Consider the following 21,839-nt stretch of genomic DNA (forward strand, 5'->3'; position numbering starts at 1 on the left):
GCCCACTCCTATTATACTGTACAATATTTATATACTTGCAAAGTGATGTCTCAAACAAATGACTGCTAAAGTCCTTTTAAAATTTTGACCCTATTTATGTTTACTAAGAATCATTTAAGATCCTTTATTGGTTGGTACAATTCATAAAGTAAAAATAAAGAGAAAATTGGATCTATTCTGTTTCGCCCCTCCCAGTTACAATTTGTGTATTGTTTTATAGCACTTTACTATGTAAAAAAATAGCACATGCAGGGGCGTATGACCTGGGGTGTAAAAAATTTATGCCCACTAAGCTGGGGGGACGAATAGATCCACAAAATTTGTCTTTAATTTTACCTTTTGGCTATTAGGGGATACCGGTACACAAATATGTTTCGCATGGAGTAGAAGAACTAGACTTCGCAGAGATGTATTGATGTAGTTGGGATTGATCTAACCCGGGCCGAGGTGTCAACGCCATTCAACGCAAAATTATGAAAGATACGCGGTGAAAACTTTCCACTGCTTATCTATTCTGTTTCGCCCCCCCCCCCCCCCCTCCGTGTTTTTTATGACCTCCTGTTACAAACTATATGTTGTTACATAGCACATTACTACGTAAGAAAATAGCACGTATCCCTGAGGGTCATAAAAGATTTATGCTCACTAAGCTGGGGGGGGGGGGCAAAACAGAATAGATCCCGTTTATCTTACATAATTTTCCAATTTTCCCTCGACCCGGGAATGCTGAATAAAGAAAATTAGTTTATCTTACTTTATTTCTCATAAAAACTTCGTAGCTTTTCTGCGACAAAAAAATGTGAACTGCCTGATTACGTTATACTGCCTATGATGAAATTTTGTGGACATAAATTTTCCATATATGACTACTAAGAAATGAAAATACTTTTTTGGTGTTTTTGAAACCAGGACAGTGTTTCCAGAATTTTTATGATCTTTTTACTAAGAAACCATTTTCGGATATTTTCCAGTTGTGCCCCCCCCCCCCCCCCCCCCAGTACGCTATGCGCCCCCCAGTTACAGAGCACGTGTCATTACATAGTAAATCTTTGTGTAAAGTTATTGCACGTGCGTCTGGGGGATTCAAATAATATGCACCCACTAAGCTGGGAGGGGGGGGGGGGGGGGGGGCACAAACGGAAAAGATCCCCATTGTCGATCTTAGTAGGTTTGCTTTAGTATTCCATAAAACCAAATATGACTTAGTATGATTACCAAGAATGATATATGACATAGTACTAAGATTCTTTCATGGTGTTCAACCCGGGTTAGGGATCTTTTCCGTTTGTAGCACCCCCACCCCCCAACTTAGTGGGTGCATATTATTTTCATCCCCCAGACGCACATGCCGTATTTTACATAATGATTTACCATGTAATGACACATGCTCTGTAAAGGGGGAGCATAACGTATTGGGGGCACAAACTGAAAAGATTGCATTGATAATGTTGCATTGATATTTCAGTGACTTCATCAGAGTCACGTAACCTATGCATCAGAATTTCACCTATTACAGACCTATTACAGCAGAAGTCACCTGATACTTTGTTAATTGATACTTACTCACCACGAGAAATTAATCGTCTTGCGGGTAAAAATACGCGGGTAACAACGCATCAGCGTCTGCCTTTCCAAGAATTCATCATTCTGAGAAATTGTTTGTCAGCATTAAGTAGCTTCTAGACCAGCAGAGATTGTGAGATTGTTATCCGACGGTTTTCTTTTGACAGAAAAATTCCTTTTAAGAATTGAAAATGGTAAGTTATTTTGGATCTGTAATAGAAAATGGAAATTATAGCTCATTAAAAGTTCTTAAGGCTTAGGTGATTTTAGGTTTTAAAATTCGCAGTTGCAATTGTATGCATGGCCATTGTCCTTTTGACCTCTATAGAAGCAACAGGGAAGACAGGTTGTATGACAGATGAAGATTGTAAGCCCGGGAAGTCGTGCAACCCGAGGAAGATTTGCGTCAAACGCCGAGGAGCTGCTGCAATCAGGAGACAGTTCGGATGCATGGAAGACGCCGATTGCGATGAGGGATCAATATGCAGCGATATGAAAATTTGTGTAACTGGCGAGAGAATGTAGAAACGCATCCCCTGTCGAAAACTCATAAAAAAATTCAGTAACTAAGTGTATACAACTAAATGTAATAATACATGCTTGTATAATGTTATTAATAGCCGCGATGCGATAGTGGCTATTATTGGGGACATCGCGGTTTTTAAAATTCAAAAGAATTTAAATTGTATTGTGGCGCTGGCGCTGTCTTTAAGGTCTGTTTACATATTTTCATGAGTTTTGTAGTCAAATTGGAGTAGTGATTTTGGTCATGTTAAATCAGGAAGTAGAGCGAAAAAGCGAGTGGTTTCGCGGCGGCGTGAGTTTTTACTCTAATTTTAAAGTAGAATGAGAAAACGGTGTTTGAACAAAAATTCGCTTTCTCGCTGGTGGTTTTTTGTTCTCATGCTGGAATTTTACTTTGATTTTTCACTGTTTTTTCAATGTTTTGGATCGGACTTTCTAAATGGTTTTCCCAATCCATTCACTAAATGGTTTTCCCAATCCATTCATAGTTTTTTCTAGGCCTCGTTTATTGTTTGAACTAATTTTTTTTCGCAAGTGGTTATTTCAGTTTGATTCAGTTTGATTTAGTGGTTTTCCTCACATTGATTTTCATGATGATTCTTTGCGCGACTTTTTCATTGTTCTAAACTATTTTTATTTCTTCTTTTCCTGGTGCTTTTCATCACATCGAGTTCTTGCAATTGATTTTTTCAAAATTCACTGACTTCAAACTGCTTGTGTGCGTGACCTCATTTGTTCGGCTTTTAGGTCAATAATTTCCAAACTTATTTAAGATCAATATAGTGCGCATATAAGTAGTGCCACCAAACTTGTAAACCCTAATTCTTGAATATTAGTCTGGAGTTTTTGATTTCCAATATCAATTTTGAAAACTCTTTTAGGGCTTTTTACTTATAGACTGTATGTGTCAAAAAATTGACCATCCGAATCTAACCCAAAGAGGATTGGTGGTCGATCTGTATCTTATTTCTGTTTCAATTTTTGGAAGACCCCCCTCACTCCACTCAACCACTAATGCACGCCAGTCGTTTGAGAGCCATTCGCCGGACGATGTTTGTGTGTCAAGTTTTTTTGGTGAAACTATGTTTTTGCTATAGCGGTAATAAGGTTGTTTTGAAACCGCTTTATAAACTTTTTTAGGCTTATTTGGTTGTTTTTGATTTGTGTCTGATTTGGTTGTTTTTGATTTGTGTCTCATTTGTGAGTAGTTGAGCAATTTTTGGGCTACTTTTTTTAATTGCAAATATTCTAGATTATGAAGCTCATAGGTCACAGTCATTTAAAACTACCAATTGATTGCAGGTTTGGTATAAAGGAGTCTTCTGTTGGTTGTGAAAATTCTGAGAAAATGTTACTAAGTTTTATCACTTTTCTCTATTTGTCTTCTAGAAGACCTGGTGCTTGTTAAGGCAGGCTTCTTAGTATTGCTACTGTAAACTAATATTCTGAATTCCTTGAGAAAAGGAGTATCAGTGTTATTTGCAATTGTTCTGTGTGAAGATTTCTTTAGATTTTCTACTTTTAAAATCAAGTCATATTTAAGTATATAGGTTTTTTGTTGAAGGCGTCTCTTCAAGTTATTCTCGGAATTCTTTAGCTATGTTTTTAGATGGAGCTTCATTGATAAAAGTGATAGTAAATGGGGCATGTGAAAACAAGTGTTTATCATACACTTCTCTGCTTTGAGGAATAACTGACTGGTTTTGAGGAGTTTTGCCTGTTGCCATTGTCTAGTGTGCTTTTAATAAGTTTTTTTGTTACCTTGCTTATGCTTATCTCTGGTTTTATTGTTATATGCGTTTTATTATTAAACTAAAATTTTACTGTATTTGCTGATCTGGGTTTCTGCTGTTGTTTTTGTCTTTCACCAATCCAAGAAACGAACTATCGCGAGGTCTTAATGCAATTGTTCTCAAGAAAAGTACTAGTTTTCGAAATTTTTCAAGTTATTTTCTTTATTTTTTTCGTCTTCCCCATTTTTGTTGGACCATTTGATCAGGGTCCATGAATAAGAAATCATAGACTTAAGTTTCCACCACTCGGGAGCTGAATTTGCGTGAATGATGTAATTTAATAATTTTTATAGGTTTTTTTGGTCAATCGTCTGATTAATCATTTGAGCAGGCAAGACTTGCCTCTATCAATCAATCAACATCTGCCTTCACTTTTAAATCTGACTGACAATTTGTGTTATGCGTTCTAAGTAAAATTCAATAGAAGTGTTATTTCTGGATAATTAAAAATCTAGATGATTGCTGAACAAATTTTTAAGTTCCATTTGCAAATAGGGTTAGAGTTGGAACAGATTCTCATTTCCTTGGACGCACGATTTGTTCTTAGTGGGTAACTATTGGGTGTGATATGCTCACTGTTCAGAAAGTAATTATCATCGTTTCTCAGTCAAAAAATGTTAAACTTCTTTTTTCTCCTTTGTACTGTGAATCCAATTTTATCCTTCTTTAACCCTTAAAGTTATTTACTACAGTTAATTGACCTATTCAAATTTTGTCTAGCACCATTCGCGAGGTGAGAAAAAATAACGCAAATGCAAATGCTTGCTTTTTGAAGATTTGTTAAAAATCAGTTATTTGCCGGCTGTAAGGATTGTTAACCATTCCCTTTAGTGATTTTTATAGATTAAAAATTATGAAAAGCAAGTTTTGACAATACTCAATTGCATAATTTTTTTCGGGTGGCTACCTTGTCAAACCCGGAGCGAAAAACTTATTGGTGACATTGAATGGATAGAAAATGAACGATCGGTGAACGGAATAGATTTGTTCATTACTGATGTGTTCCAAGAAACACGCTTATAGCGAAAAATTGAGAGGTCAAATCATAGGTAAAAAATTGATATTAGCTACAATAACTAAAATTAAGCATTATTAAACATTGAAAAACTTTAAATATGCAATCCCTCAATGCTTGATGTTTGTACAGACTTATTACACAAACACTGACCCTGACTGTCTTGGTTCACTAAAACAATTTATAACATTTGGTTTTTGGCAATACTTTTTTGAAAGATTTCCACTTCCTCCATACTGAATTAACTACAATTTGTGAAATTTATGACAAGAGTAATGAAAGAATTAAGTTTTTGAAGCTCATCCTATAACATCTCGTGTTTTTCAATTTTTCATCCTACACAAAATATAACAATTTTTATCACGTTTATAACAGCTTAAGATGGGATCAAATTATCCGGTTAAATATGATAAAAATATGGTTGCAATATCACCTGTTAGTTTTTAATCGGATTATTGAACGCTAAGATCAACAAAGCGAACAAATTAGGTATTATGACAATGGGTGATTTGTAGTGTAACTTATCTAGCTCTTTTTTAATCAGATGTTTATTTCAGGAACAGTGTGTCATGGTTGAGGAATTATGTAACCGGCATTGAACTCATTGACAACCAAATCTGAGCTAATGGAGGTTTAAAAGTTATTTATATTTAACTACTTGTAATTTTGAATCTAAAATCGCCAACTAAAAGTTCTTTAAAGGGCAAAGAACTGGTAGTTTTTGATACTTGTTTTTTAAATGTAGTTTATTAGTTGGTCAAAAATTCAAATCATTAGTTTTGTTGCAGAGATTCTCGGCAGTGCGTCATGCGAATTGGGAAATCGTAACAGTGGATGAGAATTGAAATCAAATTTTGGTGTCTGAGCTCTGTCTCCGGAATGCCTGCAGAAAGCACGATAACTGAAGCATTAACGATCTAAAGAGTTGCTACATTTTTTGTGTAGAACAGAATCGGATCGTCCTAGTTGCCGATGTGATCCCGTGTCTGAAAAATTGGAAGGACGTGGACTACTACAATGCTAGATTGACGAAGCAGTTAAAGAAGCACCACATAATAATTGCAAAGCCTGCCGAGCTCCAAGCCGAAGATTTTTGCGATGGGGTACACTTATCGCGCTACGCAAAATGAGCAGAAACTATATTAAACGAAGTCATGCGCATAGTTTCGCCTATGATGCTTTAAATTTAACATTGCCAGTTTAAAATAAATATGCTTGATTTTTGCTTTGTCGATTACTTTGTACAAAGATTGTTCGTTGTTCTTTGACAGTTTTGTTAGAATTGTTCGAATAGTTAATTGAATAGCTACACAAAATGAAATTCATTTATCCCGTTCATAACAGCCTAAGATGGGATCAGATTATCCGGTTAAATATGATAAAAATACGATTTAAAAACCAACTGTTAGTTTTTAATCGGATTATTGAACTCTAAGACCAACAAAGGAAAAAAAATTGGGTATTATGACAATGGGTGATTTGTAGTGTAACTTATCTAGCTCTTTTTTAATCAGATGTTTATTTCAAGAACAGTGTGTCATGGTTGAGGAATTATGTAACCGGCATTGAGCTCATTGACAATCAAATCTGAGCAAATGGAGGCTTAGAAAAATATATTCATTTTTAACTAAATGTAATTTTGAATCTGAAATAACCAACTAAAAATTCTTTAAAGGGCAAAGAACTGGTTTTTTTATACTTTGTTTTTAAAAGTAGTTTAATAGTTGGTCAAAAATTCAAATCATTAGTTTTGTTGCAGAGATTCTCTGCAGTGGGTCCTGCGACTCAGGAAATAATAACAGTGGACGAGAATAGACGTCGAAGTCTGGTGCCTGAGCTCTGTCTGCGAATAGCACAATCGTCTGCATTCCAATTGACTGCTCCTATGCTGGTGTTGACAGATGCAATGATAGCAGCTAGTAAATACAACTATAAATAAGCAATACAACTATAAATAAAAATAAATAAAAAATAATAACTATAAATAAGCATTATTAAACATTGAAGAACTACAAAAATGCAAATTTATCCCACAGTGTTTGATATTTCTACAGACTTATTACACAAATACTACCCATGACTGTCGTGGTTCACTAAAACAATTTACATCATTTGGTTTTTGGCAACACTTTTTCGAATAATTTCTGCTTCCTCCATACTGAAATTACAACAAATTGTGAAATTTATGACAGGAGTAATGGTAATGAAAGAATTACAGTTTTTGAAGTTCAATCTCTAACTTCTTGTATTTTTTTATTTTTATCCTACACAAAATAAATTTTATTTATCACGTCTCTAACAGCCTAACATGCGATCAAATTATCCGGTCAAATATGATAAAAAAATATGCTTGCAGTATCAACTGTTAGTTTTTAGTCCGATTATTGAACGCTAAGATCAACAAAGGGAACAAATTGGGTTATATGACATTGGGTGATTTTGTAATGTAGCTTATCCAGCTCTGTTTTAATTAGGTTTATTTCAGGTACAGTCTGTCATGGTGGAGGAATTATTTAACCAGCATTGAGCTCATTGACAATCAAATCTGAGCTAATGGAGGCTTAAAAGTTTATTTATATTTAACCACATGTAATTTTGAATCTAAAATCGCCAACTAAAAGTTCTTTAATGGGAAAAGAACTGGTAGTTTTTTGATATTTTTTATTTAAACGTAGTTTAATAGTTGGTCAAGGTTTCAAATCATTAGATTTGTTGCAGAGACTCTCGGCAGTGGGTCCTGCGACTTAGGAAATCATACGCTTTCTGACATTTGAATTCTTCTCTAAGGTTGAAAAATTGGAACATTGAGCTATGCAAACCCTCCCCTCGTATTGGATCTTTTCTGCGTGTGTCACCCCCCCCCACGCCCCTCGCCCCTAATTACCAAACACGTGCCATTGCATTGTAAATCATTATAAAATTATAGTGGCACATTATTAAATTAATATGCTGAAAATATCCCACCAAGCTGAAAATGTCCCATAAATGAAAAGGATCGCATAAAAACTTCCGTAAAATTAAGCGTAAACAATGATTTGTTAATGTGTGATAACTATTTTAAAATAACTAATTTTTAATCGTCATGTATATCAAAGCTTTCTGTTTGTTTCAGATCATTTTCAAAGTTCTCTTTGACCTGGAGGCTCACTTCGAATACTTCTGTCTGTGTTATGCTGCATACATTCAAAGAGGCCTGCATAAATTTGAACTCTTAGTGGCAGTCAGATCTACGATCAGACTCATTCTCAGTTGCTATGAGACTCAGTTCGCCTATTTCCAAGAACTGAGGGTTGTCAGGCTCATCCAAATGTCACCTGTAACGCACAATTTTGTATTCAAAGTCAGAACTTGGTGTATTTTTTGATACTGGATACAATTTTAATCCATGATTGCAATTTATTAAGAAACTTGCCTTTTTCATTTTATAGCCTTAATCTTTTCGCTGAGATTCCATTTTGAACATTGATAATTTGAGGATGGTGTCAACGCTTTCATCAAATACAGTGAAATTGTTTAATTTGGATGAATTTGACTTCGATGTTACACAGTAGCTACGTAAATACTATATAGCAGATAGCAGACGAAACAAACGCGCTGGCAAAACTTGTCTATGTTCATGCGTAGCAAGTGTCAAGATTGGTCAATAATTGTTGGTCAAGAATTCAAATCAATAGTTTTGTTGCAGAGATTCTTGGCAGTGGGTCCTGCGACTTGGGAAATCGTAACAGTGGATGAGAATAAACGTCGAAGTCTCGCACCTGAGCTCTGTCTCCGAATAGCGCAATCCTCTGCATTCCATCTGACTGCTCTTATGCCTGTCTTGACTGATGCAATGATAGCAGCTAGTAAACACTACAATCTTGCAGATGATGAGGGAATTGAGCGCTGCAAGCGCATTCTCTATTCCTCACAGTTGAGATCTAAAATGATATTGCCACTTTATGCTTTGTCCGAATTCTTCTCTAAGGCTGAAAAATTGGAACATTGAATTTATCAGAAAAGTTTATTCAAAAATTATTTCAAATTCTAATTCCAAAATATTTGCATAACGATGGTACAATGCCAGTCAACCCGTACGCTATGAAAACCCTCCCCTTGTATTGAATCTTTTCTGCGTGTGTCCCCCCTCCACACCCCTCGTCCCTAGTTACCAAACACGTGTCATTGCATTGTAAATCATCATAAAATTAACCTGTCACCTTGTGGTACGGTTGTACCATATTAAGTTCATGTTCTGTTGCTTAAGTATAGTATCACTTTAAGTTTGCCCTTGTCTGACTAAAAGTCATCGTTCACATATGTTAAGTTTGCGGCCGACTAGTAAGTCAACTTTTCAGTTTTGTTCACGTCACCCACTTTTAATTTTATTTCATTCCCGTAATTTTCTTCATCTCAATTCAGTTGTTCTCAATCTACTTAGTTTTGCAATCAGAAGAATCCTATTGTATTTGAGGAGGATTTCCACGTCAGCAGATTTCGACAAAGATTGTAACTCTGTTGCTAAGCAAAACTAAAAGTGGTAATCCCACTAATTAGTAAAAGCTTGTATTCGTACCTCGAATCCAGTTCTAAAGTTATAAAGCGGATTTGTGGCTCATATACGTACCTCCACAGTCAGAGGTATCACATGGCGCAGTCACATGGCAAAAAACGCTCAGTCTTTGGAATCGAACACTTTTGGGAGAAACCAACACTAGAACCACATTTGAGATGGGATCGCTGGCGGAAAATGTTGAAGTTGGCTATCATGGCAAAAGACGGCATTTCAATTGACACTTTACGCGAAGACCCCCCAAATAAAGTCACCCTACCTCTTGAACTTATATACCAGGATAATGTTGAAAACAGCACATCACAGAGTGAGAGAGACCGAAAAACCCGAAACGAGCAACTTAAGAACTCCTGGCTAAATCGTTGTCAGAAGATAGAACTCGTAGGTATATTGTGTGGTGACAAACCATGGCAGTATTGCGATAGCAAAGCTGTCTCTCTGACTTATTTCAGCCTGGGGATGGAGGTAGACGAATATTTAGTTCTCAAGAACCGACTATCCAAATTGATCGGGTAACAACAAAAGATCTTTGGTAAAGCCTTGATAAAGTGTTTACTAAACAACGCAATATCACCTTTGACCGGTATACCTTCCTCACCAGAAAACAACTGAAGGGAGAACCAGTGGAAAAGTTCTACGGTTGCCTTCGGGAACTGTCTTTGAATTGCGATTTAGGAAGCCATGAAGAATCAATCATTCGTGACGTCTTCATAGCAAACATGCAAGATGGCGAAATCCAAAGGGAATTGCTAAAGGAAACGAGAACAGCTAAAAAGGCACTAGAAGTTGCCATTAAAATTGAAATGGGCAAACAAAACCAGTTAAAAATATCTGGGCCTCTGCTCAGACAACTACGAACGAGATTACAAGTGCATCAGTGAACAATGTAAAAGGATCTTGTAATATATCACGTCCATCAACTAGTCAATTCGCAAAACCTACAATTTGTCCAAACTGTGGTTATGGAGAATCAACCACACATCGTCAAAATTGCCTTGTCCGTGGGAAGAATTGAAAAAATTGTGGTATTGCTAATCATTTCGCGAAAGTTTGTCGAAAACCTAAACAACCATACAAACCGAAACCCAGAGTAAACAATGTAGATGATTCTATCTCCGAGGCAGCCGCAGTGGGTAATTCAGCAACAGCGGCAGAGCAAGTCAACCATATAGATAGATTACTCCAAAAACAAGGTATCTACGACACAAACTACGATTCGATCTACGACGACTATGAAGATAATTGTGCTGCTACAATTTCAATTAATGACGACACTCGAAAGGTGGAACCGGTGAAATTAGACATTTGTGTCGGGAATACCCAGACAAAGGCTTTGGTGGATTCGGGGAGCGTGTGCACTATAATCAATAGAAGGCTCGCAAACACTGTGGTGTCGGAGTGTAAGGAAAACTATTGGGTACAGTCACCGGAGATGCATGACCTAAAAACCTTCTCTAATGATATAATCAAGATCATTGGAGTGATTAATACATCAATCAAGTGTAATTATTGGGTAGCTGCGGCCGTTGATGTGACAGTGGTGGAAGATGGTCATAGACCCATTGTCGGGAATACCCAGACAAAGGCTTTGGTGGATTCGGGGAGCGTGTGCACTATAATCAATAGAAGGCTCGCAAACACTGTGGTGTCGGAGTGTAAGGAAAACTATTGGGTACAGTCACCGGAGATGCATGACCTAAAAACCTTCTCTAATGATATAATCAAGATCATTGGAGTGATTAATACATCAATCAAGTGTAATTATTGGGTGGCTGCGGCCGTTGATGTGACAGTGGTGGAAGATGGTCATAGACCCATCATCGGACGAGACTTCTTCCCAAAGCTAGGCTTCTCTCTTACCCAATTGAAACAAATCGCAAATGTTGATCGAAACCAATGCTTAATCAGGAAACAGATTGCATTTGATTTTCCCGGTCTTATCACAAGAATCGGTAAATCTTTGAAACATTCAGTTAAATCGACATTTCATAAACATTTTACACCTACACATCAAAAAGGACGGACGGTCTCAATTGATTTACAACCACTAGTTATTGCGGAACTTAAAAACTTTCTTGACAAAAGACACATCATAAAATTAAACAGTTGTTCAGATAAAAATTTCGTTTCACTTATAGTTATCACGGTTAAAAGAGATAAAACAGTTAAACTGGCTTTAGATTCCAAAATTTTGAATAAATCTATCCATAAAACAAATATCAAATGCCGAATATATATAATTTAATTGACACGATTCAACAAAATTAAAATACAACTGCATCACAGGAAACAGCATATTTTTCTACACTGGATTTGAAGAACGGATACAGTCAACTTAAATTAGACCCGGAAACGGCCCGGCATTGCAACTTTAATATTATTTGCAGTGAGGGAACCGGTACATATCGTTCCATTACCGGTTTCTACGGACTAACTGACATGCCAGCAGCATTCCAAGAAGTAATGGATTATACATTAGTTGGACTTAAGAATACCCATTGTTTCTTGGACGATATTAAAATAGTTAGTCGTGGTTCTAAAGAAGACCACTTAAAGCTAGTCTACAACTGTTTAAAAAATTGAATGATGACAAATTAAGAATAAATTTACCTAAATGTCATTTCGCTAAAACCAAAATTGAATGGTTAGGACACAAATATACTCAGTCAGGAACCGCACCACTTGAATCAAAAACAGCAGCAATTTTAAATTTATCAACACCTAAAAATCTAAAACAATTACGCTCATTTCTAGGTTCCGTACATAATCTAGGAAAATTCATTCCTAATTTATCACAATTATGTCACCCACTTCGGCCATTACTTAAAAAGAACACAAAATTTGTCTGGAATGATGAACATGAAAATCACTTCAAATCAAATAAAAATAAAGTAGCAAATGCAACAGAAAATACACATTATAATCCACACTTGGAAACCCGAATCAAATGCGACGCATCTAGAGCGGGATTAGGAGCAGCATTAGAACAACGTTCACCGACAGGTTGGCATACAGTTGCATTCGCGTCTCGTTTCCTCAGCTCAAACGAGGAACGTTAGTGTAAAGGAACTAGAATTATTAGGGGTTGTGTGGTCCGTAGAATACTTCAAATTTTACTTATTTGGCAAATCATTCACAATCATCACAGATCATCGAGCACTACTTTCAATTAAGCAAGAACACCGGTCTAACAAATCATATAATAGTCGTTTAACCCGTTTGGTAGATCGTCTTTTACCCTTTGATTTTAACATTGAACACATACCAGGCGCAAAAATGGGGCTGGTAGATTATATTTCCCGCCAACTAAATCAAGAAGCAAAAGTTACAAACAAATACGATGAGGAATTTGCGGTAGCAACAATTAGCCGCTTTCGTGATGCTATTGCAGCAGTTTATGTAAATGCCACACAGCAAAACTGTCAATCACAGCCCTTTTGCAGCGTCAATCACACACATTCCACACGTGCCTCACATCCTCACCCAACAAACTTTTCTAATTTGCTTTCTGCCATTAATTGTAATACCACTCAGTTGCTTCTCGAGAACTCTGCAAACGCAGCTCAAAGCTATTCCAATACAAATTCAAATTCACACTCAAGTCAAATCCAGCCGCTATTTAAAAATAAGGCAAACTCAACACACATTCATCCAAACTCTCAATTAAATTGAACAGCCCAAAGTCAAACCCACAAACCCCCCCTACCCACAGCAGGGTCACGTTCCAGTCGACACCAAACTCCGCCGTGAACTTCATTCACTCTTCAAATAACGGTCAAAACTCCCCCAACCTGGAACTGTCGAAGGAGGAAGTGTTCGAAAATAACATCACGCAGTTATTTACTAAAGGATTCTTGGCCGTCCTCACCAGTAAGGATGCGGTCCTTAAAGAAGTGCGAGACTGCATCTTACGAAATTATTCACAACGGTGTAGGGAGTTGAAACCCTACTTGTTTTCCTACTTAGGACTTGCACGTACGGTCAAGTTGTGTATGTGTGGACGAACGTGTGGCAATTCCACACTCCATCCAAGATGCAGTGCTCGAAAGTCTACATCTAACGCACCCTGGCAGTTGGGGGATGATAACCCTTGGACAGTATACGTTCTGGCCGTATATGCACCGTGAAATTCTCAACAAGGCTGCCCAGTGCAAGCCTTGTACTGATATTGGTAAGAACCTCAAACCCGTTGTACCGGCGGCGAAACGGAAGCCTTTATTAAATTGTTCAGAACCTACTGAAGACATACAAATTGATTTCGGCGGCCCCATTACAAATAAAAAAGATAAAGATTTTCATTTTCTTGCATGCATTGACCTTTTTTCCAAATATCCTACTGTAGAAGTAATTGATAAAGCTAACGGACCTAATGTAATAAAAGTTTTAGATGAATACATTCGAACACACGGTGTTCCCCGAAAAACTTTAGGTTAGATCAAGCACGTTGTTTGATTGGATATAAAGTTAAGAAGTTCTGCAAACAACATAATATTAACATAATCACCGCTCCTGCTAATGACCATAGAGCTATTGGATTAGTAGAGCGCTTGATACAAACTATTAAACGACGCTTAAGCTGCATGAAATTAGATAGTAGAAATAACACATTCACAATTAAAGAAGCAATAAAGTCAGTTGTCTATTAATTATGTATATGCAAACAAAGGACAGAAAATGTACCACCTTTCCAAGCACATTTTGGACGGAAGCCAAATACACCACTTAGTAATATTAGCACAAAACCAAAACCATCAAATTCATCATATGAAAACATTCTTCACCACTATTTAGACGCTGATACTGTTCCTGTGGAGGACTACCTTGATGAAAACGGATGGGTGACCGGTGACCGCAGCGACATACTAATCGAAGAGGCGATGCAAAAGGCTCAAGTGGATGCTGGGCGTAGATATAATGGACACACCAACAGATCGGTATCCCGGTTCATCATGCATCCAAAACTCAATAACCCAATTCCGCGGTAGGAAAAGTTGCTGGAAATCAAACCTGCACGCAAGGTGTCCAAGAGGTCCAAGAGAGATCTTCGTTGCCTATGGGAAACATTGGCCCCGGGCAGTACGGTTGTCAGAACATCTGACACGACAACAGTCATTAAGGAACCCGGAGTCCCTGAAGTACGTGTGAGGAACAGCGATATTGTCAAATTCGGCACTCGCGCTGAACGTAATACAGAGCTATGGCAATACGTTCAAAGACGTCCTCTTCCCTATGAGAAGACCACGGAAGAAAAAATTGCCCAACACACAAAGGACCTTAAAAAGAAGCATCGTGGGGAAATCAAAATTTGCCATAGACCTACCCAGTCTGATGCGGCCTCAGGAGTTTCATCGGCCAATAGCAATATATCGAAGGCCATGTCTTCGCGCAAACAAAAGAAGCCACAACCGGGAAGTAATCGCTCAAGAAAATCATCCACCACTTTAAATACATCCAATGCATCCTCTGTTGCTGCCAATCACCTCGTCAACCGCTTCGCCGTCTACATGGAAAACCAAAAAAAAAATCGAAGATTTCCAGATTATTTTGGTTTCGAGAACTCAGTCTGTTCCATTGGCGATGACTCTGCCCCTGCACCCAAAAGACAAAAGATCGCAAACCCAGTTATTGAAACCATAATAATCCGGGAAGAGGCGTCACAGCCTCCTGCAACAGAGACAGATTTTGAGCTACCAGTAGTGAGTCCTCCTGCACATCTTCCTGTTGGAACATGGTTTCCGGAGAGTTACGATTACGAAGATTATGCTAGAGAGATTAGCATGAGCGTCTTTGACGCCCAAAAAAACTAATTCCTTCATTGCAATTCAAATTTGTTTCATTGAATTAGAAGTTATTTAATGTAAATCTGGATTCGCAGAATCATTGTGCAGATGTTCTGTTTAAGGTCTTTATTTATTTGTGAACGTGTTAAGTTTACAATCACTAAATTAAATTTGGTTTTTCAGCAGTAAATTTTAACCATTCAGTCTGTTAGGGATTCGCACCACAATTGTGCAATAATTTGTTCTTTGTATTTACGTTCAAACATAAATGTAAAGGATTTACACGTAAGGTACTTTTGCTAGCATTAGCCCCCCAATTCCACTTTAATTTTCTGGTGGTTGTTGCTGCTCTCATTAAATTACTAATTATACTAACCAGTACATATGTTATTAATATCACAAATTTTACACTGTTGCAGTTTAAAATTTAATTAGAATCGAGGATATGTGGTACGGTTGCACCATATTAAGTTCACATTCTGTTGTTTTAAGTATAGTATCACTTTAGGTTTGCCCTTGTCTGACTAAAGGTCATAGTTCACATATGTTAAATTTGCCGGCGACTAATAAGTCAACTTTTCAGTTTTGTTCACATCGCCCACTTTTAATTATATTTCATTCCCGTAACTTTCTTCACCTCAATTCAGTTGTTCTCAATCTACTTAGTTTTGCAATCAGAAGAATCCTATTGGATTCGAGGAGGATTTCCACGTCAGCAGATTTCGACTACGATCGTAACTCTAATGCTAAGCAAAACTAAAAGTGGTAATCCCACTAATTAGTAAAAGCTTGTATTCATACCTCGAATCTAGTTCTAACATTATAAAGCGGATTTGTGGCTCATATACGTACTTCCACAGTCTGAGGTATCACGCACATTATAAAATTAATATGCTGAAAATATCCCAGCCAGCTGAAAATGAATCCCATAAAAACTTCTTTAAAATTAATCGTAAACAATGGTTTGTGAATGTGTGATATTTCCATTAGAATAACTAAATATCAATCGTCATGTTTATCAAACTTTTCTGTTTGTTTCAGATCATGTTCACAGTTCTCTTTGACCTGGAGGCTCTCTTCAAAATCTTCTGTCTGTGTTATGCTTCATACATTCAAAGAAGCCTGTATAATTTTGAACTCTTAGTGGAAGTCAGATCTACGATCAGACAAATTCTCAGTTGCTACGAGACTCATTTCACCTTTTTCCAAGAACTGAGGTTTGTCAGGCTCATCAAAATGTCACCTGTAACGGACAAGTTTGTATTCAAGGTCAGACCTCGGTGTGTTCTTTGATACTGGATACGGTTTTAATCCGTGGTCACAATTATTAAGAGAATTGCTTTACTCAGTATATAGCCTTAATCTTTTCGCTGTGATTCTATTTTGTACATTGATAATTTGAGTTTGGTCTCAACGTTTTCATGAAATACAGCGAAATTGTTTAATTTGGATGAATTTGACTTCGATGTTACAAAGTAGCTACGTAAATACTATATAGCAGATAGCAGACGAAACAAACGTGCTGACAAAACTTGTCTATGTTCATGCGTAGCAAGTGTCAAGATTGGTCTATAATAGTTGGTCAAGAATTCGAATCATTAGTTTGTTACAGAGATTCTTGGCAGTGGGTCCTGCGACTTGGGAAATCGTAACATTGGATGAGAATAAACGTCGAAGTCTGGCACCTGAGCTCTGTCTCCGAATAGCACAATCTTTTGCATTCCATTTGACTGCTCTTATGCTTTGTTGACTGATGCAATGATAGCAGCTAGTAAACTCTACAATCTTGCAGATGAAGAGAGAATTGAGCGCTGCAAGCGCATTCTCACAGTTTAGATCTAAAATGATATTTCCATTTTGTGCTTTGTCCGAATTCTTCTCTAAGAATGAAAAATTGGAACATTGAATTTATCAGAAAAGTTTATTCAAAAACTGTTTCAAATTCTAATTCCAAAATATTTGCATAACAATGGTACAATGCCAATCAACCAGTACGCTGTGCAAACCCTCCATTTTGTATTGGATCTTTTCTGCGTGTGTCCCCCGTCCCCGCCGCTCGCCCCTAATTACCAAACACGTGCCTGTTGCATTGTAAATCATTATAAAATTTTAGTGGCACATTATTAAATTAATATGCTGAAAATGTCCTACCAAGCTGAAAATCTCCAATAAATGGAAAGGATCCCATAAAAACTTCTGTAAAATTAATCGTAAACATAATGATTTGTGAATGTGTGGTAACCTCTCTAAAATAACTAAGTTTTATTCGTCATGTTTATCATAATTTTCTGTTTGTTTCAGATCACGTTCACAGTTCTCTTTGACCTGGAGGCTCTCTTCAAAACCTTCTGTCTGTTTTATGCTGCATACATTCAAAGAGGCCTGCAAAAGTTTGAATTCTTAGTGACAGTTGGATCTACGATCAGACTCATTCTCAGGTGCTACGAGACTCAGTTCACCTATTTCCAAGAATTGAGGGTTGTCAGGCTCATCAAAGTGTCACCTGAAACGGACGAGTTTGTATTCAAGGTCAGAACTTGGTGTATTCTTTGATACTGGATACGGTTTTAATCCGTGGTCACAATTATTAAGAGAATTGCCTTACTCAGTCTATATCCTTAATCTTTTCGCTGTGATTCTATTTTGTACATTGATAATTTGAGTTTGGTCTCAACGTTTTCATGAAATACAGCGAAATTGTTTAATTTGGATGAATTTGACTTCGATGTTACAAAGTAGCTACGTAAATACTATATAGCAGATAGCAGACGAAACAAACGTGCTGACAAAACTTGTCTATGTTCATGCGTAGCAAGTGTCAAGATTGGTCTATAATAGTTGGTCAAGAATTCGAATCATTAGTTTGTTACAGAGATTCTTGGCAGTGGGTCCTGCGACTTGGGAAATCGTAACATTGGATGAGAATAAACGTCGAAGTCTGGCACCTGAGCTCTGTCTCCGAATAGCACAATCTTTTGCATTCCATTTGACTGCTCTTATGCTTTGTTGACTGATGCAATGATAGCAGCTAGTAAACTCTACAATCTTGCAGATGAAGAGAGAATTGAGCGCTGCAAGCGCATTCTCACAGTTTAGATCTAAAATGATATTTCCATTTTGTGCTTTGTCCGAATTCTTCTCTAAGAATGAAAAATTGGAACATTGAATTTATCAGAAAAGTTTATTCAAAAACTGTTTCAAATTCTAATTCCAAAATATTTGCATAACAATGGTACAATGCCAATCAACCAGTACGCTGTGCAAACCCTCCATTTTGTATTGGATCTTTTCTGCGTGTGTCCCCCGTCCCCGCCGCTCGCCCCTAATTACCAAACACGTGCCTGTTGCATTGTAAATCATTATAAAATTTTAGTGGCACATTATTAAATTAATATGCTGAAAATGTCCTACCAAGCTGAAAATCTCCAATAAATGGAAAGGATCCCATAAAAACTTCTGTAAAATTAATCGTAAACATAATGATTTGTGAATGTGTGGTAACCTCTCTAAAATAACTAAGTTTTATTCGTCATGTTTATCATAATTTTCTGTTTGTTTCAGATCACGTTCACAGTTCTCTTTGACCTGGAGGCTCTCTTCAAAACCTTCTGTCTGTTTTATGCTGCATACATTCAAAGAGGCCTGCAAAAGTTTGAATTCTTAGTGACAGTTGGATCTACGATCAGACTCATTCTCAGGTGCTACGAGACTCAGTTCACCTATTTCCAAGAATTGAGGGTTGTCAGGCTCATCAAAATGTCACCTGTAACGGACAAGTTTGTATTCAAGGTCAGACCTCGGTGTGTTCTTTGATACTGGATACGGTTTTAATCCGTGGTCACAATTATTAAGAGAATTGCTTTACTCAGTATATAGCCTTAATCTTTTCGCTGTGATTCTATTTTGTACATTGATAATTTGAGTTTGGTCTCAACGTTTTCATGAAATACAGCGAAATTGTTTAATTTGGATGAATTTGACTTCGATGTTACAAAGTAGCTACGTAAATACTATATAGCAGATAGCAGACGAAACAAACGTGCTGACAAAACTTGTCTATGTTCATGCGTAGCAAGTGTCAAGATTGGTCTATAATAGTTGGTCAAGAATTCGAATCATTAGTTTGTTACAGAGATTCTTGGCAGTGGGTCCTGCGACTTGGGAAATCGTAACATTGGATGAGAATAAACGTCGAAGTCTGGCACCTGAGCTCTGTCTCCGAATAGCACAATCTTTTGCATTCCATTTGACTGCTCTTATGCTTTGTTGACTGATGCAATGATAGCAGCTAGTAAACTCTACAATCTTGCAGATGAAGAGAGAATTGAGCGCTGCAAGCGCATTCTCACAGTTTAGATCTAAAATGATATTTCCATTTTGTGCTTTGTCCGAATTCTTCTCTAAGAATGAAAAATTGGAACATTGAATTTATCAGAAAAGTTTATTCAAAAACTGTTTCAAATTCTAATTCCAAAATATTTGCATAACAATGGTACAATGCCAATCAACCAGTACGCTGTGCAAACCCTCCATTTTGTATTGGATCTTTTCTGCGTGTGTCCCCCGTCCCCGCCGCTCGCCCCTAATTACCAAACACGTGCCTGTTGCATTGTAAATCATTATAAAATTTTAGTGGCACATTATTAAATTAATATGCTGAAAATGTCCTACCAAGCTGAAAATCTCCAATAAATGGAAAGGATCCCATAAAAACTTCTGTAAAATTAATCGTAAACATAATGATTTGTGAATGTGTGGTAACCTCTCTAAAATAACTAAGTTTTATTCGTCATGTTTATCATAATTTTCTGTTTGTTTCAGATCACGTTCACAGTTCTCTTTGACCTGGAGGCTCTCTTCAAAACCTTCTGTCTGTTTTATGCTGCATACATTCAAAGAGGCCTGCAAAAGTTTGAATTCTTAGTGACAGTTGGATCTACGATCAGACTCATTCTCAGGTGCTACGAGACTCAGTTCACCTATTTCCAAGAATTGAGGGTTGTCAGGCTCATCAAAATGTCACCTGTAACGGACAAGTTTGTATTCAAGGTCAGACCTCGGTGTGTTCTTTGATACTGGATACGGTTTTAATCCGTGGTCACAATTATTAAGAGAATTGCTTTACTCAGTATATAGCCTTAATCTTTTCGCTGTGATTCTATTTTGTACATTGATAATTTGAGTTTGGTCTCAACGTTTTCATGAAATACAGCGAAATTGTTTAATTTGGATGAATTTGACTTCGATGTTACAAAGTAGCTACGTAAATACTATATAGCAGATAGCAGACGAAACAAACGTGCTGACAAAACTTGTCTATGTTCATGCGTAGCAAGTGTCAAGATTGGTCTATAATAGTTGGTCAAGAATTCGAATCATTAGTTTGTTACAGAGATTCTTGGCAGTGGGTCCTGCGACTTGGGAAATCGTAACATTGGATGAGAATAAACGTCGAAGTCTGGCACCTGAGCTCTGTCTCCGAATAGCACAATCTTTTGCATTCCATTTGACTGCTCTTATGCTTTGTTGACTGATGCAATGATAGCAGCTAGTAAACTCTACAATCTTGCAGATGAAGAGAGAATTGAGCGCTGCAAGCGCATTCTCACAGTTTAGATCTAAAATGATATTTCCATTTTGTGCTTTGTCCGAATTCTTCTCTAAGAATGAAAAATTGGAACATTGAATTTATCAGAAAAGTTTATTCAAAAACTGTTTCAAATTCTAATTCCAAAATATTTGCATAACAATGGTACAATGCCAATCAACCAGTACGCTGTGCAAACCCTCCATTTTGTATTGGATCTTTTCTGCGTGTGTCCCCCGTCCCCGCCGCTCGCCCCTAATTACCAAACACGTGCCTGTTGCATTGTAAATCATTATAAAATTTTAGTGGCACATTATTAAATTAATATGCTGAAAATGTCCTACCAAGCTGAAAATCTCCAATAAATGGAAAGGATCCCATAAAAACTTCTGTAAAATTAATCGTAAACATAATGATTTGTGAATGTGTGGTAACCTCTCTAAAATAACTAAGTTTTATTCGTCATGTTTATCATAATTTTCTGTTTGTTTCAGATCACGTTCACAGTTCTCTTTGACCTGGAGGCTCTCTTCAAAACCTTCTGTCTGTTTTATGCTGCATACATTCAAAGAGGCCTGCAAAAGTTTGAATTCTTAGTGACAGTTGGATCTACGATCAGACTCATTCTCAGGTGCTACGAGACTCAGTTCACCTATTTCCAAGAATTGAGGGTTGTCAGGCTCATCAAAGTGTCACCTGAAACGGACGAGTTTGTATTCAAGGTCAGAACTTGGTGTATTCTTTGATACTGGATACGGTTTTAATCCGTGGTCACAATTATTAAGAGAATTGCCTTACTCAGTCTATATCCTTAATCTTTTCGCTGAGATTCCATTTCGGGGTCTTTTCTGTTCCCCCCTTATTAAGCTTATATTTTTACGCCCCCTCCCAGAGCACGTGCTATTTTCTTACATAGTAACGTGATTTATAACAACATATAATTTGTAACTAGGGGCGTAAAAAACACCGGGGAGAGGGGGGACAAAACAGAATAGATTCCCACTTTGTACATTGATAATTTGAG

At 37.1% G+C, this 21,839-nt stretch overlaps 1 protein-coding gene and 1 long non-coding RNA gene across 2 annotated transcripts in view; both read left to right on the top strand.

Annotated features, from left to right (window-relative positions):
* The window catches only part of LOC142351790 (protein cornichon homolog 1-like), a 460,935-nt gene that overhangs the window by 147,232 nt on the left and 291,864 nt on the right, over nt 1-21,839 (top strand). The window lies entirely within an intron of this gene.
* Nucleotides 1,600-2,170, top strand: LOC142351885 (uncharacterized). The gene is made up of 2 exons (XR_012760974.1): nt 1,600-1,757; nt 1,834-2,170. It is a non-coding gene; the product is annotated as an uncharacterized LOC142351885 (long non-coding RNA).

Source organism: Convolutriloba macropyga, chromosome 13 (assembly GCF_964194025.1).
Source record: "Convolutriloba macropyga chromosome 13, txConMacr16.3, whole genome shotgun sequence".
NCBI classification, from domain to species: Eukaryota; Metazoa; Xenacoelomorpha; order Acoela; family Convolutidae; genus Convolutriloba; species Convolutriloba macropyga.